Here is a 16934-nt window from a genome sequence, read left to right as displayed (position 1 = left end):
GTTGCTTATCTATGGATATATAACCGTGGTTGCTTGGTAATAATGTTGAATGGGTCATCGTCTAATAAAGATCTTCGTCATGAAACATTTTTCTGTTTTCTGACGAAGGAAATACCTCATTTTTAACCAAACATTAGATGTGAAAAAAACAAGAATGGACGGGCATTCAAACAGTGGTCCTGAATGGTAACAGGTCCAGTGTTCTACCATTCAGAACCACGGTTCTAATCCCTATTCATTCTTCTGTCTATTCACTGACAGTCGTCTATTACGAATTGTCTCGAATTCACCCACTAGATATGTTCACATAGTACAAAAAAAAACACATCAAAATAAAAAAAAATTATGAAATTAATTTTATCACAGTAACACAGGTTTAAAAAAACCGAACAGGGAAAGTAAACCAAGAACTGAGCCAGAAAGTTTACTTCCTCTGCGACTTCCTAACCAGGGAGACGAGTGTATATACAGGCGGGCTGGAAAAAGGGAGAATGATAGCAGGGCGGAGCAAGGAGAGGAAAACATACATTTAAGGGAAAGGAAAAAAAAAGTCATTGATGGATAAAGGGAAGTGAACACGAAAAACCGTAAAATGTTGAAGGGTTACGTTGCGAGAGCAACAATCAACTTCGTAGGTGTTTTTTTCTATAAATGAAGTGAAGTGAGGGCAATTTAGCTTGTTATATAATGTGCGAATCTCGTGGAGAGTTGGAGCAAAAATATATAAGCATCATTTTATTTTCTTATACAAATAATAAATATAACATCCGCTAGGCTCTTGTATCCAAGCGAGGAAAGAGAAATCCGTCGATTTGACAAGCAGTTTTGGAAGGCTACGATTGTGATAATCACCTAGCCAGTCCCGGGACGCCAGTGCTGATGGACCAACTTTCCTCAGTAATGATACATCGTCAGGAAAGTCTACCAGTGATCTCAACTATTCCACCAAAATTCTCCTGGTTTATGTGACGCGAAGTCAACACTTACCACTTAAAATACCCCACCATGGTTAAGAAACATGTATTACATTTAATGTTACATACATCAATATGTATTTTTTATTACACACAATGTTACAAACATCGATAGGCGTTTGTTTCTCATTACATATGTTGAGAATTAGCTTTAATCCGTATCCCTGACTGGTGATAAACAGGTTACTTTTGAAGTCATAATAACTCTTTATGAAGTCGATATATATATATATATATATATATATATATATATATATATATATATATATATATATATATATATATATATATATATATATATATATATATATATATATATATATATATATATATATATATATATATATATATTCTTTTTTACAACCGACTAACCTGGAACTTATCTGGAGTTTCCATAGTTGAACAGTCTTGAAAATTTCTCCTCCGCCAAGAAATCTACAAATTCCCGAGCCCCTGGAAGAAAAACTACATCGATCATGAGAAGTATCCCGTCTGAGATTCCCAGGGTGGTGATTGCGAGCGCTGCCGCCATCATTGCTGATTTCTGGTGGTCCCCAAGACCAGCCAGGAAGAAATGTAATCCACTTGAAACTATAACTTTATATTTACATTTGGACAGATTTATGGATGATAAAACAACCGGAAATATTCGAATCATCTCGTTTGTGAGTGAATGACGTGGAGATCTGCGATACAGTAAACTGCGTCACTCAGATGAACGAAAGTGGTAAAGGCAAACTACGAAACTATACTTTATTTTTACTATTTTTTTTTCACAGTAGAGATATATAATCGTAATCTGAAATTTAGCTTGCCATAAATTTAAAATAAGTACTTCTCGGAAAGCAATGCAATTGATGGTGATGTACCATTCGTATTTTCAAGATTCAGCAAAATGTCAAGATACTAGCAATGCATCCCGTTTTCTCTGTGCCAAATCATAATACTCTGGCGAGCCGATCCTGTCGCCACAGCAAATCCTCTTTGTTTGCAAACTGCCTCGTCTCCCCATCTCTATATCCCGACAGACCCCGTAATGTAAGCTTTCATATCCTCCTTTACATGGCTGAGTTGCCTCCACCCGCCACGACCCACCCCGACCTGCTTTATCATCTGCTGAGGACCACTTCTGCCCAGAGAAACTGCTGCTTTATCGGCGATATATTTTTGTGGTGATTCACCCTCGTCGCGACCTGTCCCTGGTCTCCCTCGCTCTCCATCATCGCCGCTTTATGGGGTTTGTGAGACTCAACAGTTCGCTGGCTCACCCTTGGTGCTTGTGTTCCCACAACCCCCACCACCACCACCACTCCTCCCCAACTTCATAGCTCTTCTCTGTCTGCACCAAAGTGACTAATTCTGGCGAAGTTGCACAGTTCTTTATAGTTCTGTACCTCGACGACTCCGTCGCTCAGGTTTATGCAACATTTGAGAAGTCTCTCATGCGATATTTTCAGTCCTGCTTTTATTTCATTTAAGCTACATTTTGCCTGGGCTGAGTAGTAGTATTTATTTACTTTCTACTCTCAGTCTAATTTTATTCATTTTCCAGTTCGTTTTTATAAGTTGCGTTTGTAATGTAACATTAAAAAATGTTTTATTCAGGAAACCTACAAATGATTTTACAGTGTTATAATACACAAATAACCCGCACATGGGAGAGAAAGGAGTTTACGACGACGTTTCGGTCCGACTCGGACCACTTACAAAGTCACACGGGTTATTTGTGTATTGTTCCAGTCACAGTATTGTGCCTTTTTTGTTCTTCTTGAGAGTATTATTGAGTTATACAATTTTTAAATGCTACTGGAATAAACTGGTGATAAAATATGTGGATTTAACTTACAATATCCCACAGTGGACTTCAGTTTCTATAATATTTTCAAAATGCCTTTATATACAGTCAAGAAAGATGCAGTGAAAGAGCAAAGTTTTGCAAGTGAAAGAGAGCTTTCAAGCCAAGTTTCTACTTCGCTGGCCATAGTCGTGTCTCGTATCTCTTATTTATATTAAAATAAGTAGCACGCATTAACAAATATGTAGCGCATATGTAGCACGTGTGTGGCACATATGCAGGACATGCCTGTGTAAATAAATTTAGCATGTCCCACGTTATAACTAACTCTGTGAGAGTGAGCCTGTTTGGCGTGAACCAAATGCGTTCACGTACACTCCGCCGGGTGTATAAATCACTCAGGGGGTCAGAGTAGCCGACGTGGGAAGGGTACTTTAGTATCGCTCGGAAGTCGTAACATCTTTAAGAAGTTTTCCCTAAAAGAAAATATTATGGTAGTTGCAGGTCGGGGAGGACTCTTAACGGGTACCGGCCTGCGCATTTAGTGCCTTCCGGGCGTGCAGGCCGAAGGATAACTCATAGGGTATCAGCGAAGTTCACATTTTACATAATTTAAAACTTCTGTTATGCCTTACTTGGTACTCGGAACTTCACCTAAGATTAGCCAGCGTTTCAAAGCTAATCGACTGAGGGGACAAGGTCGCAATAGGTGTCTCGTATAGTCCAGTCGAAGGATCTCAGGCTCGCATCCGAAGGACCAGGGTATAATAAGCTGAGGGAAGAGGGGTGACTTGAGGCCAATGGTTGTCTCCTCACACCTGCCACCCCATGTTTACTTACGGGTAAATAATTACCTGAGTGCTAACAAACAGTTGTGAATGGAATCTGTGAGTGGCATATAACCGTACGTGATACTGGATGCTAGCATGAGCTGAGACAAGAAAACATTACACTTCTCTGTGTATAAAATTATAATGCACCTTCCAGTGTATACAGCATAATCGGTGTATATACGATGCATTTAGTGCGATTTTGCTGAATATTCCTTGAATGCACCTTTCTGTATATATACAATGAATGCACCTCTCTTCATATATACAATGAACGCATCAGTTGTTGTAAATACCATATGTGCATCACATGGTGAAAGTAATTTGACTCCGTCTCACAATGCTTATATTCCCCATATACACTTCACAGAGTGTATATATATTATATATATATTATATATATATATATATATATATATATATATATATATATATATATATATATATATATATATATATATATATATATATATATATATATACCTGGAGGTTACCTGGAGGTTATTCCGGGGATCAACGCCCCCGCGGCCCGGTCCATGACCAGGCCTCCCGATGGATCAGGGCCTGATCAACTAGGCTGTTACTGCTGGCCGCACGCAGTCCAACGTACGAGCCACAGCCCGGCTGATATATGTATATATATATACACACACAGTAAATGTATCACTGTGAAAATTCCCCGAATTCACCTCTTAGTGTATTATATACCCTGAATTCACTTCTCGGTGTATATACCCTGCATGCACTTCTCGGTGCATGCAGGGTATATACTTTGAATGAATCTCTTGGTGAATATACTCCCCACCTCTAGATGTATATACACTGAATCCATATCTAGGTGTGTATACCCTGAGTATACTTTGAATGACTCTCAGTCATGCATCTCGGTATATACACCCTCAATGCATTTCTTGTATATACCTTGATTGTACCACTGCATATATCCTGAATGCAGCTCTGTATATACCCTGAATTCTGCTCTGTATATATACTGAATGCAGGTCTCGGTATATATACCCTGAATACAACACTCGGTGTAAATACCTTGATTGCAGCTCTCGGTGTATATACCCTGAATGCAGCTCTCGGTCCCAGAGTTTGGAACTATTTTTCTCCCCTTTTTTTCATCGGATTACAACAGTTTGTCTCGTATTTCTTAATCAGTGTATGTATCACATCCACATGAATCTGTATGAATGAACTATCAGTTAATAAGTTCTAGGATACATTATATTAGGAATCTGAAATAGGCGTGTGGTACTAAGCAGAGAGCGCAATATAGTCTGTGTAAGCAAGAGCGCAACATAGTCTGTGTAAGCAAGAGCGCAACATAGTCTGTGTAAGCAGGGAGCGCAACATAGTCTGTGTAACATCAACATCTGTGTAACATCAACATCTGTATAACATCAACAAGTGTGCAAATCACAGATTTTTCCTGTTATAAACTTTTGGATTTTATTCTTTTTAATTTTGCTTTAGTTATTAAATTAGGTACACTGGCCGACTCTCACCAAAGTAGGGTGATCCCTAAATAAAAAGGAATTACTGTCACCATCATTCGTTTAGTAACTGTCTCGCTCGAAGCGCGTGCACATCACAGTTTAGTTGACACTCCATATAGCGATATTACTACTTCTCAAGAGTGCAGGCATTGTACTTCCCACGACCAGGATTTCAAGTCTGTCTTACAAGTTTCCCTGAATCCCTCGCTCACACTCCAACAGCATGTCAAATTATTTATGTAAAACGTTAAACCCGCGTGGGTTCATGAATAAGAGATTTATAACTTCATGTATATAGACTATTTTATTTTAATCTTCATTTTAGAAAGTATAGTACTTTTGACCTATGGTATACTGGTGACACACGGTGTTGTTACTCGCACAGTAGATAGATTTCAACTAACCAGCCTTGTGGATCCTTCAGCAGATAAGCCTTTTAAAAAACGAGACAAATTTCAGAATATGTAGATTAGGAAAAGAAAGTTGGAGTTTGATTAAGGAACCTGTGAAAATAGTTCAATGTCATCAGATACAAAATGAGGGATATCCCAAAATACAGCAGCGCTAAAGCTTTTGTATAGAAGAAATTGGGTGAAGTCCCTGAATTTGCAGCAATGAACAAGCTGAACGCAATGTAATATCACTGTCGGGCAAATATTAAGGAGAGAGTAGAGAACGAAGAAACTAGGTGTGGAAAGTATAAAGAAACATAATTAAATTGAATATATGAGTTACTGTGAAGATCTGGACGAGAAGGAAAGAGTGAAAGGGCGTATAAGTCCGATAAGGATGGCAGGAGGTATAGAGGACGTCAAGGTAAGCATTAGAGGGAGAGTGAAAAAATAAAGATTTTGAGAAGCAGAGAATTAAGTAAGTTAGGTTGGGGTGAATGAGATCTTTCGTGAGGTCTGCCAGTCTCCCACTCAAGCTGTTAAGGTTACTTGTTGTGGTGCTAACTCCCGGATCATTCTCTTTGATTTTTACAGGATCTCGTCCCTAAACTGAACTCTCTCTTCATTCTTCCCTCCCCTTCTTCTAATCTATTATAATTGGTTATTGTTTTCTTATCGTTAATCCACATCACCTAGAAACAGGCATACACGTGAATTGATTTCCTTTGTCAGAGCACGTACGATCAGAAATAGTAGTAATCTAAGTACTAATCGTTGTGGGCATCCCACTATGACTCGTTCATCCTGATGTCTCCTCTCTAACGTCCCTTGACTTCTGTCCATTAGGTATTCATTAATTCCCCGAGAGTTGTTTTTTTCCCGTCACTGCCGTTTGTTCTTTTACTCTGTGTAACGGTGAGGATTTTGTCAAATGCGTTGGTGAAATCAGGGATTTGTTGTCCGTCGACGTTTGTCTTGGGGTAATATTTTCTTCGAGGTTCTTGTCTGTCTCCAGCAGCTTCTTATGACATCTGGGAAGCCGTGCTGGATTTCACTGATCAAGGAAGTCCTTCCTCCCCAAGTGCTCCAACGCTATCTTCTCCAGAACTTTGGACATTATGTGCATCAGAGATACGACTCTTTGTGTGTGTGTGTGTGTGTGTGTGTGTGTGTGTGTGTGTGTGTGTGTGTGTGTGTGTGTGTGTGTGTGTACTCACCTACTCACCTAGTTGAGGTTGCAGGGGTCGAGTCCGAGCTCCTGGCCCCGCCTCTTCATTGATCGCTACTAGGTCACTCTCCCTGAACCGTGAGCTTTATCATACCTCTGCTTTAAGCTATGTATGGATCCTGCCTCCACTACATCGCTTCCCAAACTATTCCACTTACTGATTACTCTGTGGCTGAAGAAATACTTCCTAACATCCCTGTGATTCATCTGTGTCTTCAACTTCCAACTGTGTCCCCTTGTTACTGTGTCCAATCTCTGGAACATCCTGTCTTTGTCCGCCTGGAGACCTGGAGTTTACCTGGAGAGAGTTCCGGGGGTCAACGCCCCCGCGGCCCGTCAATTCCTCTCAGTATTTTGTATGTTGTTATCATGTCCCCCCTATCTCTCCTGTCCTCCAGTGTCGTCAGGTTGATTTCCCTTAACCTCTCCTCGTAGGACATACCTCTTAGCTCTGGGACTAGTCTTGTTGCAAAGCTTTGCACTTTCTCTAGTTTCTTTACGTGCTTGGCTAGGTGTGGGTTCCAAACTGGTGCCGCATACCCCAATATGGGCCTAACGTACACGGTGTACAGGGTCCTGAACAATTCCTTATTAAGGTGTCGGAATGCTGTTCTGAGGTTTGCTAGGCGCCCATATGCTGCAGCCGTTATTTGGTTGATGTGCGCTTCAGGAGATGTGCCTGGTGTTATACTCACCCCAAGATCCTTTTCCTTGAGTGGGGTTTGTAATCTCTGGCCCCATAGACTGTACTCCGTCTGCGGTCTTCTTTGCCCTTTCCCAATGTTCATGACTTTGCACTTGGTGGGACTGAACTCCAGGAGCCAATTGCTGGACCAGGTCTGCAGCCTGTCCAGATCCCTTTGTAGTTCTGCCTGGTCTTCGATCGAGTGAATTCTTCTCATCAACTTCACGCCATCTGCAAACAGGGACACCTCAGAGTCTATTCCTTCCGTCATGTCGTTCACAAATACCAGAAACAGCACTGGTCCTAGGACTGACCCCTGTGGGGCCCCGCTGGTCACAGGTGCCCACTCTGACACCTCGCCACGTACCATGACTTGCTGCTGTCTTCCTGACAAGTATTCCCTGATCCATTGTAGTGCCTTCCCTGTTATCCCTGCTTGGTCCTCCAGTTTTTGCACTAATCTCTTGTGTGGAACTGTGTCAAACGCCTTCTTGCAGTCCAAGAATATGTGTGTGTGTGTGTGTGTGTGTGTGTGTGTGTGTGTGTACTCACCTAGTTGAGGTTGCGGGGGTGGAGTCCGAGCTCCTGGCCCCGCCTCTTCACTGATCGCTACTAGGTCACTCTCCCTGAGCCGTGAGCTTTATCATACCTCTGCTTAAAGCTATGTATGGATCCTGCCTCCACTACATCGCTTCCCAAACTATTCCACTTACTGACTACTCTGTGGCTGAAGAAATACTTCCTAACATCCCTGTGATTCATCTGTGTCTGTGTGTGTGTGTGTGTGTACTCACCTATTTGTGGTTGCAGGGGTCGATTTATAGCTCCTGGCCCCGCCTCTTCGCTGATTGCTACTAGGTCCTGTGTGTGTGTGTGTGTGTGTGTGTGTGTGTGTGTGTGTGTGTGTGTGTGTGTGTGTGTGTGTGTGTGTGTGTGTGTGTGTGTGTGTGTGTGTGTGTGTGTGTGTGTGTTTTAGTATTCATTTAGCTGCCCTTTTCGTTGTATTCGCATTATTTTAAGTACACTAAACAAAAAGACGAAATATTAATAATTTGCCTCATAAAAAAATACAGTTATGACTCCCACCTCAACAACATATCAAACGTTCGCTCGCTAACTACCAGACGACACGCTTAATTGCAGTCCTCGACCCTAACTAGCGAAAATAAATATCCCGAGGCCATTACGTCATTACAGGGAAAGAGGCGAGCATTAGAGGGGTCCGCTGTGGTCTGCCTCGAGCTGAAGACCTTCCCGACAGCGGTGAAAAATCTTCACATTAAAACTGCATTAACGGAATAGGTCTTTGTGTGAGCCGCGCCGAGGTAAGACCAGACTGCCGGGTGTAGTTCTTGGTGTAGACAGTGATGTTTACGTCGAGGAGAGATGATAAGACAGTGTGTCGTTGAGAGTGTCTTGGTCAAGACAGTGCCAGATTTGGTCTTCAAGACAATAGCAGAGCTTGTCAAAACAATACCAGATTCAATAGAGAAGGCATTGGAGGACCTGATCCTTAAGACAGTACCAGACCTGGTCGTAAAGACCACACCAGACGGGATCCTCACGACCACACCGTATCTGGTCGTCAAGATCACACAATTCCTGGTCAAGACTATGCCATACTTGGAGGTCAAGACCAAACCATGACTGGCCGTCAAAAACCATACTGAAGCAGGATAAAACTACATGAAGATTGGTTTACTGTTAGGTTATGTGTATGCCTATTTTATTGACACGAAAGTCATGGATCGTTTCAATATTTATTAATCCCATGAGTTGGGGTTTCCCAAAACCTTTATGAACAAACGTTTATTGATGAGCAAGTTTCCCATATTATACAGATTTTTTGGGTTCCTTAACCCCGGATGCTGTACCTCCTTCACTCATGTTTTGGTGAAAGGTGACAGCCAGTGCAGATGTGCATGTGTAGCTCTACGCAATCTGCTTAGGGTAACGTGATGATGCCATCTGCACATTTTAAACTGGCAACGCAGTTGCTAGGCAAGAAAGCCAACGTTCAAATGTGAATGCGTATGAAACGATAGGAGTAAGAATGAATTAGCATCTGACATCCACCTGACCATACAAGATTCGCTCCCCATTTCTCTCACTCATCTCTTCCCTCACAATCCCATCCTCTTTCCCTAGGGTTAACCTACGTGCCCCCTGAGCATAACTACGCAAGCCACAGGCTTATTACAACTTTCGAAAAGCGTAATAAAGGATGTCGTGCAGCCATTCGTGAGGTTTTACTGTCACGTTAAACACTAGCCAGGCAGGAGTTACACTTAGTCCTCTTAGTCAGGAGGAACCATGGCGCTACACCAATAAGGTTTTACACACTCTTACCACAACTTGTACAATAATAATAATAATAAAAATCATAACTATAGTAATAATATTAATAATAATAATCATAACTATAGTAATAATAATAATAATCATAACTATAGCAATAACAACAATAATAGTAGTAGTAGTAGTAATAAAAAAATAAAATCAATAAAATAATAGCAATAATAACAATAATAATAATAATAATAATAATAATAATAATAATAATAATAATAATAATAATAATAATAATAATAATAACAGCAACAAAGAAAAAATATATAAAAACTCCAAAACTGCTTAAAAATTAAAAAATACATATCAATCTAATAAATTTCAAACCGCTCCCCCAAAATCCCTCTCGGATGGGGAGGGAGGGAATAAAAAAGTGGGTTTTATAGGTTGCAAATAGTATTATGGATGTGATAGGATAAAGCTTGCCCGCAGGGAGGGTCGACTGAGTCCTCGAGTGTTTTCGCCCATCTATAAAGTGGTCACTTATCTTCAGAAAAAACAACATCGGCGTTTTCCCCACTGACGCTTAATCCCGCTGGTGTGTGAGTAGTATGAGCAGGAGCCTAGTAAACCCCTGGTGTGAGTGGTATGAGCTGGAGCCTAGTAAACCCATGGTGTGCTTGTGGTATGAACTGAGCCTAGTAAACCGCTGGTGTGCGAGTGGTATGAGCTGGAGCCTAGTAAACCCCTGGTGTGAGTGGTATGAGCTGGAGCCTAGTAAACCCATGGTGTGCTTGTGGTATGAACTGAGCCTAGAAAACCGCTGGTGTCCGAGAGGTATGAGCTGAGCCTAGTAAACTGCTGGTGTGTGGGTGGTATGATCTGAGCCTAGTAAACCGCTGGTGTGAGTGGTATGAGCTGAGCCTAGTAAACTGCTGGTGTGTGAGTAGTATGATCTGGGCCTAGTAAACCGCTGATGTTCGAGTGGTATGAGCTGGAGCCTAGTAAACCGCTGATGTTCGAGTGGTATGAGCTGGAGCCTAGTAAACCGCTGATGTTCGAGTGGTATGAGCTGGAGTCTAGTAAACCACTGGTGTGCGAGTGGTATAAGCTGGAGCCTAGTAAACCACTGGTGTTCGAGTGCCATGAGCTGGAGCCTAGTAAACCGCTGGTGCTCGAGTGGCATGAGCTGGAGCCTAGTAAACCACTGGTGTGCAAATGGTATGAGCTGGAGCCTAGAGAGAGAGAGAGAGAGAGAGAGAGAGAGAGAGAGAGAGAGAGAGAGAGAGAGAGAGAGAGAGAGAGAGAGAGAGAGAGAGAGAGAGAGAGAGAGAGAAAGAGAATGCAAAAAATCCTTCACCTATTTCTGTTCCATCAGTTTTTCTCGGTAGTATTTTTTCAGCCCGGAAATGCATCAGTTGTAAAAAAAAAATATATATATATATAATCTCCTTAACTCAAGTTTTAATTGGAACTATTTCCATTCAGCAATTTTTTTTAATTTTAGATTAATTTTAAAATTTCAGGTCATTATGCAGTTTGTGAATTAATTACCCAATGTAAATGCTCTCAGTTTTAATTGGTTGTTTTATGTTATTATTTCTGTTTTAATTGTTTTTCTTATTGGTTTATTTTATTGCAGTTTTATTATTATCACTATTAGTATTATTGTTATTGTTGTTGTTTTATTTTTTATTATCCTAACCATTAATCATATTTAATTATTAATTATTATTTCCCTATATATTAAAACACTGTACATTAGCGTCGTTCAGAAATACGTTATGTTATATTCAAGGGGGAAGCGCTAAACCCGAAGACTTTATACTGCGCCTGGGAATGGGAGATAATCAGGCCTGATCCAAGGGCTAAGGTACCTCACGGTGTTGCATCAAGGCAGGTGAAATTGCAGAACTAGAAAATGTACAGAGAACCTTTACTGCACGTATAAGTTCCATCAGACACCTTAACTACTGGGAGCGCCTGGAAGCACTTGACTTGTACTCACTAGAGCGCAGGCGAGAGAGATATATCATAATCTACACCTGGAAGATTCTGGAGGGACTGAGCCCTAATATGCACACAGCAATCTCTCCATACGAAAGCAAAAGACTTGGCAGGCGATGCAACATAATCCCCAGTGAAAAGTAGGGGCGTCACTGGTACACTAAGAGAAAAAGCAATAAGTGTCCGGGTCCCAAGACTGTTCAATAGCCTCCCACCAGCAATGAGGGGCATTACGAGAAGACCCCTGGTTGTCTTCAAGAGGGAGCTGGACAGATACCTAAAGACGGTGCCGGATCAGCCGGGCTGTGGCTTGTACGTTGGATTGCTTGCGGCCAGCAGTAACAGCCTCGTTGATCAGGTCCTGATCCACCGGGAGGCCTGGTCGTGGACCGGGCCGCGGGGGCGTTGATCCCCGGAATGCCCTCCAGGTAGACTCCAGGTAGACGGTGTTGCGTCACGGCGTTCCCTCACACTTCTCATCTTCATCCCCTTGACTCTTCACACTTCTCTTAAGAACAACACTCTTCTAAATCCCCCTTTCCTCCCCCCTCGCCCCCTTCCCCTTACCTTTCCTCTTTCGTCTCTCACCCTCCCCCCTTGTCACACTTTCCTCAACCGACTTAAGAGATAATTTAGGGTGACAGGCTGGAAGGCCTGACTCCACTGGGTATCTCAAATTACCATCAATCTCTACAAAACTGTGGCCACCTTCCCTCAGTGGATGATTTCTTTTTTTATCAGGTTACTTGTACAGATTATCCTAGAATCTCATTTTTACTCTCTCTAATCATATCTTATTTGCATATAGATGAATTGAGTTTTTCAATTTCTCCTCCCTCCTTCAAGATTAATATTCCTTTTTTTTTATTTTTGACAGGGTGCAAGAACTGATTAAAGACTTTAGGTAGTGAAGATAATATTTTAATAAATTTTTGTTATTATTATAATTATATTAATAATAATAATATTATTAGTCGTAGTAGTAGTAGTTGTTGTATTAATAATAGTGGTAGTAGTATGATTATTATTATTATTTGTAGTAGTAGTAGTAGTAGTAATAGTACTATTATTATTTTTAGTAGTAGCAGTAGTAGTAATAGCACGTTTTAGTAGAAGTAGTAGTACTAGTAATAGTAGTAGAAGTAGTAGTTGTATTAGTAGTAGTAGTAGTAGTTGTAGTAGTAGTAGTAGCTGTAGAAGTATTATTATTATTATTATTATTGTTGTTGTTGTCTTTGCATTGTTACTATGCTATCACTTGGAAAATATTTAGCGACATGAGTTATGTACAGTACACGGAGAAGTGAATAACAAATAGGTGTAATGAACACTTGTCGATTTAAAGAGTAATAACCCACGCGGAAACACAAACACGGAAAAAAGACTGTACATTTCGACCCCAACTGGTGTCTGGAGTCTGCTATAGGACTCCAGGTGTTTAGGTCGAAATATACAAACCAAATTTATTTTCCGTCTTTCCTGTCACAATGTAGATTATTGCTTCGCACCGAGAAGTGTCTATAACCTCAGAGTATATACAGTGAAAGATACGCGAATATACATTGAAAGCTCACTCTTACTATTTTTAGGAATTAGCGTTGGTGTTAACTTTAGCCCTAATGATACCTATTCAGTCGGTAGGCTTTAAACCTAACACTGGAAATAATTCACGTGTGCCTGTAGCATATGCATTTTTTTCATTTCTATTTTATGTAAATGCTACTTAACCTTTGCTTCTATTGTAGTATTTGGTTTAGGGTAGATGAATTATTGAAGCTCGTAAGTTCTTACTTATCATCTTCTAAATTAATTTAAAGGGTTAGGTATTCATTTGAAAAACTAGTGACGGTGCCTTCACACGTATGTCTCTGTGAGAAAATTAAGATTGATTGAAAGATAGTCACCCAACACCACCAGCCTCACCACCTCGCATGTCTCCCCAACCTATTCTCATCTGTAATTCCCTTCTATTCATCCCTTTTCACTCTCCCTCTATTTCTCCCCTCTCCACCTTTCTCTTTTTTTCTTCTCTTGGTCTATTGTCACCAGAACTGCGGCGAGGCTCAAAATTGCTACGGGAGAGATAGTTACATTGTTTCTGTAGACGTGGGACGGATTACTTTAAAATACACACACACACACACACACACACATAAATATATATATATATATATATATATATATATATATATATATATATATATATATATATATATATATATGCATATATATATATATATGCATATATATATATATATATATATATATATATATATATATATATATATATGCATATAATATATATATATATATATATATATATATATATATATATATATATATATATATATATATATATATATATATATATATATATATATATATTAGAAAGTTAGCAGGCATCAACTGTGTTGTGATTCAATATTTCTCTCGCCTAAGGCTAGGTTAGGTAAGGTTTGTCAGGAAACCGGACAAGCCTTTCCAGACGAGGGTCTTAGTCATATGATGACCCGTAAATTTAATCAAAATCAAATAGATGAAAAGCAAAGAGTTGGGAAAGAAGACCAGGTCACTCGGCTTCTCTCTTCCTCTCCAACCTTTGAGGAGGAAAATGTATGTAAATTATGCCATTATCTTCGGTCTGTCTAGTTGATTTTAAGTCGGTGTTGGATAAATAAGCAACTGATGTCTTTTAACTATAATTTTATTTGATCGTTGATCTGTCACTTCCTTGTCTCAAATTTTGTTACGAAGTGTTTTGTTACATATATTTCTTGACCGCCTCTGCGACACTCTTGAATCTGTTTCTTCATTACATCTTTCTGGTACTAACAAGAACATAACGCGCTATGTACACCAGTATATACATGTCTTTGTGTATTTGCACTGAGACTTTAATTCATACTTTAGGAAATAAAATATTCTTGACTAGTGGTGTACAGGTATTATACAGACTTACTCCAGTGTAGTCGTTAAGGTTTAATATAAACTAATTTCGATATATTACCTGATCTCCCTGTACGTTAACATCTTCCTTACATCATTCCCTCGCCCCTTCCCTGTTCCCTGTCCGTGATCATTGTATTTATATAGAGACACAGTCCTCAGGAGAGAAAAAAAAACAATTTCCTCCATTGTCTGAATCTCCGGGATATATTGAGGACTCGCTGTTATTAATGACACTCCGGCATCGCATTATTCTTACTGGCTGCCGGAAATGTGGCTGGGAAGTGCATTAACATTTTGATTTTGATCAGCGGGTATCGACTCATCGTGCTGAGGTAATGCTTGCTGTAAGCCTTTACGGAAGCTCAGGTCACTGAGGATCGAGCCGTCATCTACTCACTCCTTGCAGTGATTGACCCTCACACAGTACTTCATAAAAATAACCTCGCAATGTTTTTGTTTATATGTTATACTTATTTGATATATTTATCTTTATGTTCATTGACGCCAGATTATACACTGCTCATTTTTATTGACATTTCGGTACAAGTGTCGAGGAACTGTGCACACGTAACATTATGACGAATCAGTAGCTATGAAACTTGTTTTTTTTGACGAATTATTCAGTATTTTGTTGGAATATGCAATGTTTATAGCATATGGTGGTTAACTGCAACATTATGGCAGGCACTAATATTCTCTCATGAGTTTGTGTTGTTAGGTCATTAAGTTGCATGTCACCTCTAAGCGACCCATTAAGATTGATTTAATTAATAATATAGCAAAAGTATTAACTCACCTTTGAGAGCAGTTCCTTAAACTCCAAAGCAGGATTTCGTAGCCTGTCCGCCAGAGTAGCTCTTGGCACCACCTCCAAAGTATTTTCTACATCTCTGAGTATCTCCAACCACATCTTCAGATTCTCTCTCTCGAGACCTCCAGGGACCCTCTCATAGATCCAGTGAAGCCCAGGCCACTACCAGTTCTTGGAAATCCCTTGACCATGCCAAGAATACACGCTCATTACATAAGGCACCACTGCCAGTGAAACATACTTTGAATATTTTATTTATTTAGGCTTTTGTTTACCTTTTCCGCTAAGGCGCTGATAATATGAGTAAAATGTAGCCTTTCTGCAATGTTATAATTGATGTTCTGAATGGTGAGCCAATTCAAACGTTATTGTCTCATAGTAAACCTGTGATAATTCTTCATCTACTTCAACATACTGAAGGTACATTCATCTGAGGCCACAGATGTTTGTAAAAATACAAAAATACGTAATGCAATTTGATGATTGGACAAACAGCTGAGAATTCAAGGTCAAGTATTTTCTGAAGCAATTCATTCGACCTGCATTGTATCTTTAAGTTCGCTTGAGGAAGATGACCCCTTCAATGAGACTTAGAATTAATTTCTGTACTGTTGTTGAAATTGGTCAGCCGCTGAAAGTAAATTTTCATTACTCAGACTACTGAATTTCCAAAAAAAACACGAAGGGTACAAATTACAGTGATTGAAACTCGCATTTAAGGCCTGAAATGCAAATGAGCAAAGATTCAATGAGAATGCTTTCACATTTTTACATGAATTTCTCAGGTCTAGTCTATGCCATTAAGATTTAGAGCTTTACTGACTGAATTCAAATGCTGGACAACTTGTTGAATAATAAGCCATTCATACCGTCTAGTTTTGGACTTGCCATGAAACAGGGTGATGTTGCTTCAGAATTTCTAATCTTTGTGGAGTGCTACTAAAGAAAAATACCGTACATTTGTTCAGCCAAATTAAGTAGCTGCCTCCTGGCATGACTCACCACAGTCAACACCTAAAGCTGATGCATCTCTCTAGTGTAGCTCCTCTTGCTTCCCTCTACCGTAGCTCCCACTGGTTCTCTAGCGTGGCTCCCACTGCTACAGAACTAGCGTAGCTCCCACCGCATCTCCAGGGTAGCTGCCTCCCTTCCTCCTCTTCCGGAGTGAGTAGCTACCTTCCCACCTCCTCTTCCAGGGTAGCTCCCTCCACATCAGAAACGTAAGCCTAGTCTCTCCTCTTGAGGCAAAGTCATAAAACTTAAAAAATGACCTCGTTGAAGTTGAGAAATATTATCTTGTTAATAACTATATTGCCTTGTTATTATCCCTGGGACAGCCACTGATGTACTGCCAGTCCCCAGGAGACCCAGAAGTAATTGTTTGTATCATACGACCGTACAGGGAGCTGCCTGTTTTACATTCCGTAATTATTATCACACGTTTAACTCCCCGTGTAACCGTCGTTTAATTA

This window comes from Cherax quadricarinatus, chromosome 10 (genome assembly GCF_038502225.1).
Source record: "Cherax quadricarinatus isolate ZL_2023a chromosome 10, ASM3850222v1, whole genome shotgun sequence".
Classification (NCBI taxonomy): domain Eukaryota; kingdom Metazoa; phylum Arthropoda; class Malacostraca; order Decapoda; family Parastacidae; genus Cherax; species Cherax quadricarinatus.
Note: the sequence above shows the minus strand (reverse complement) of the source record.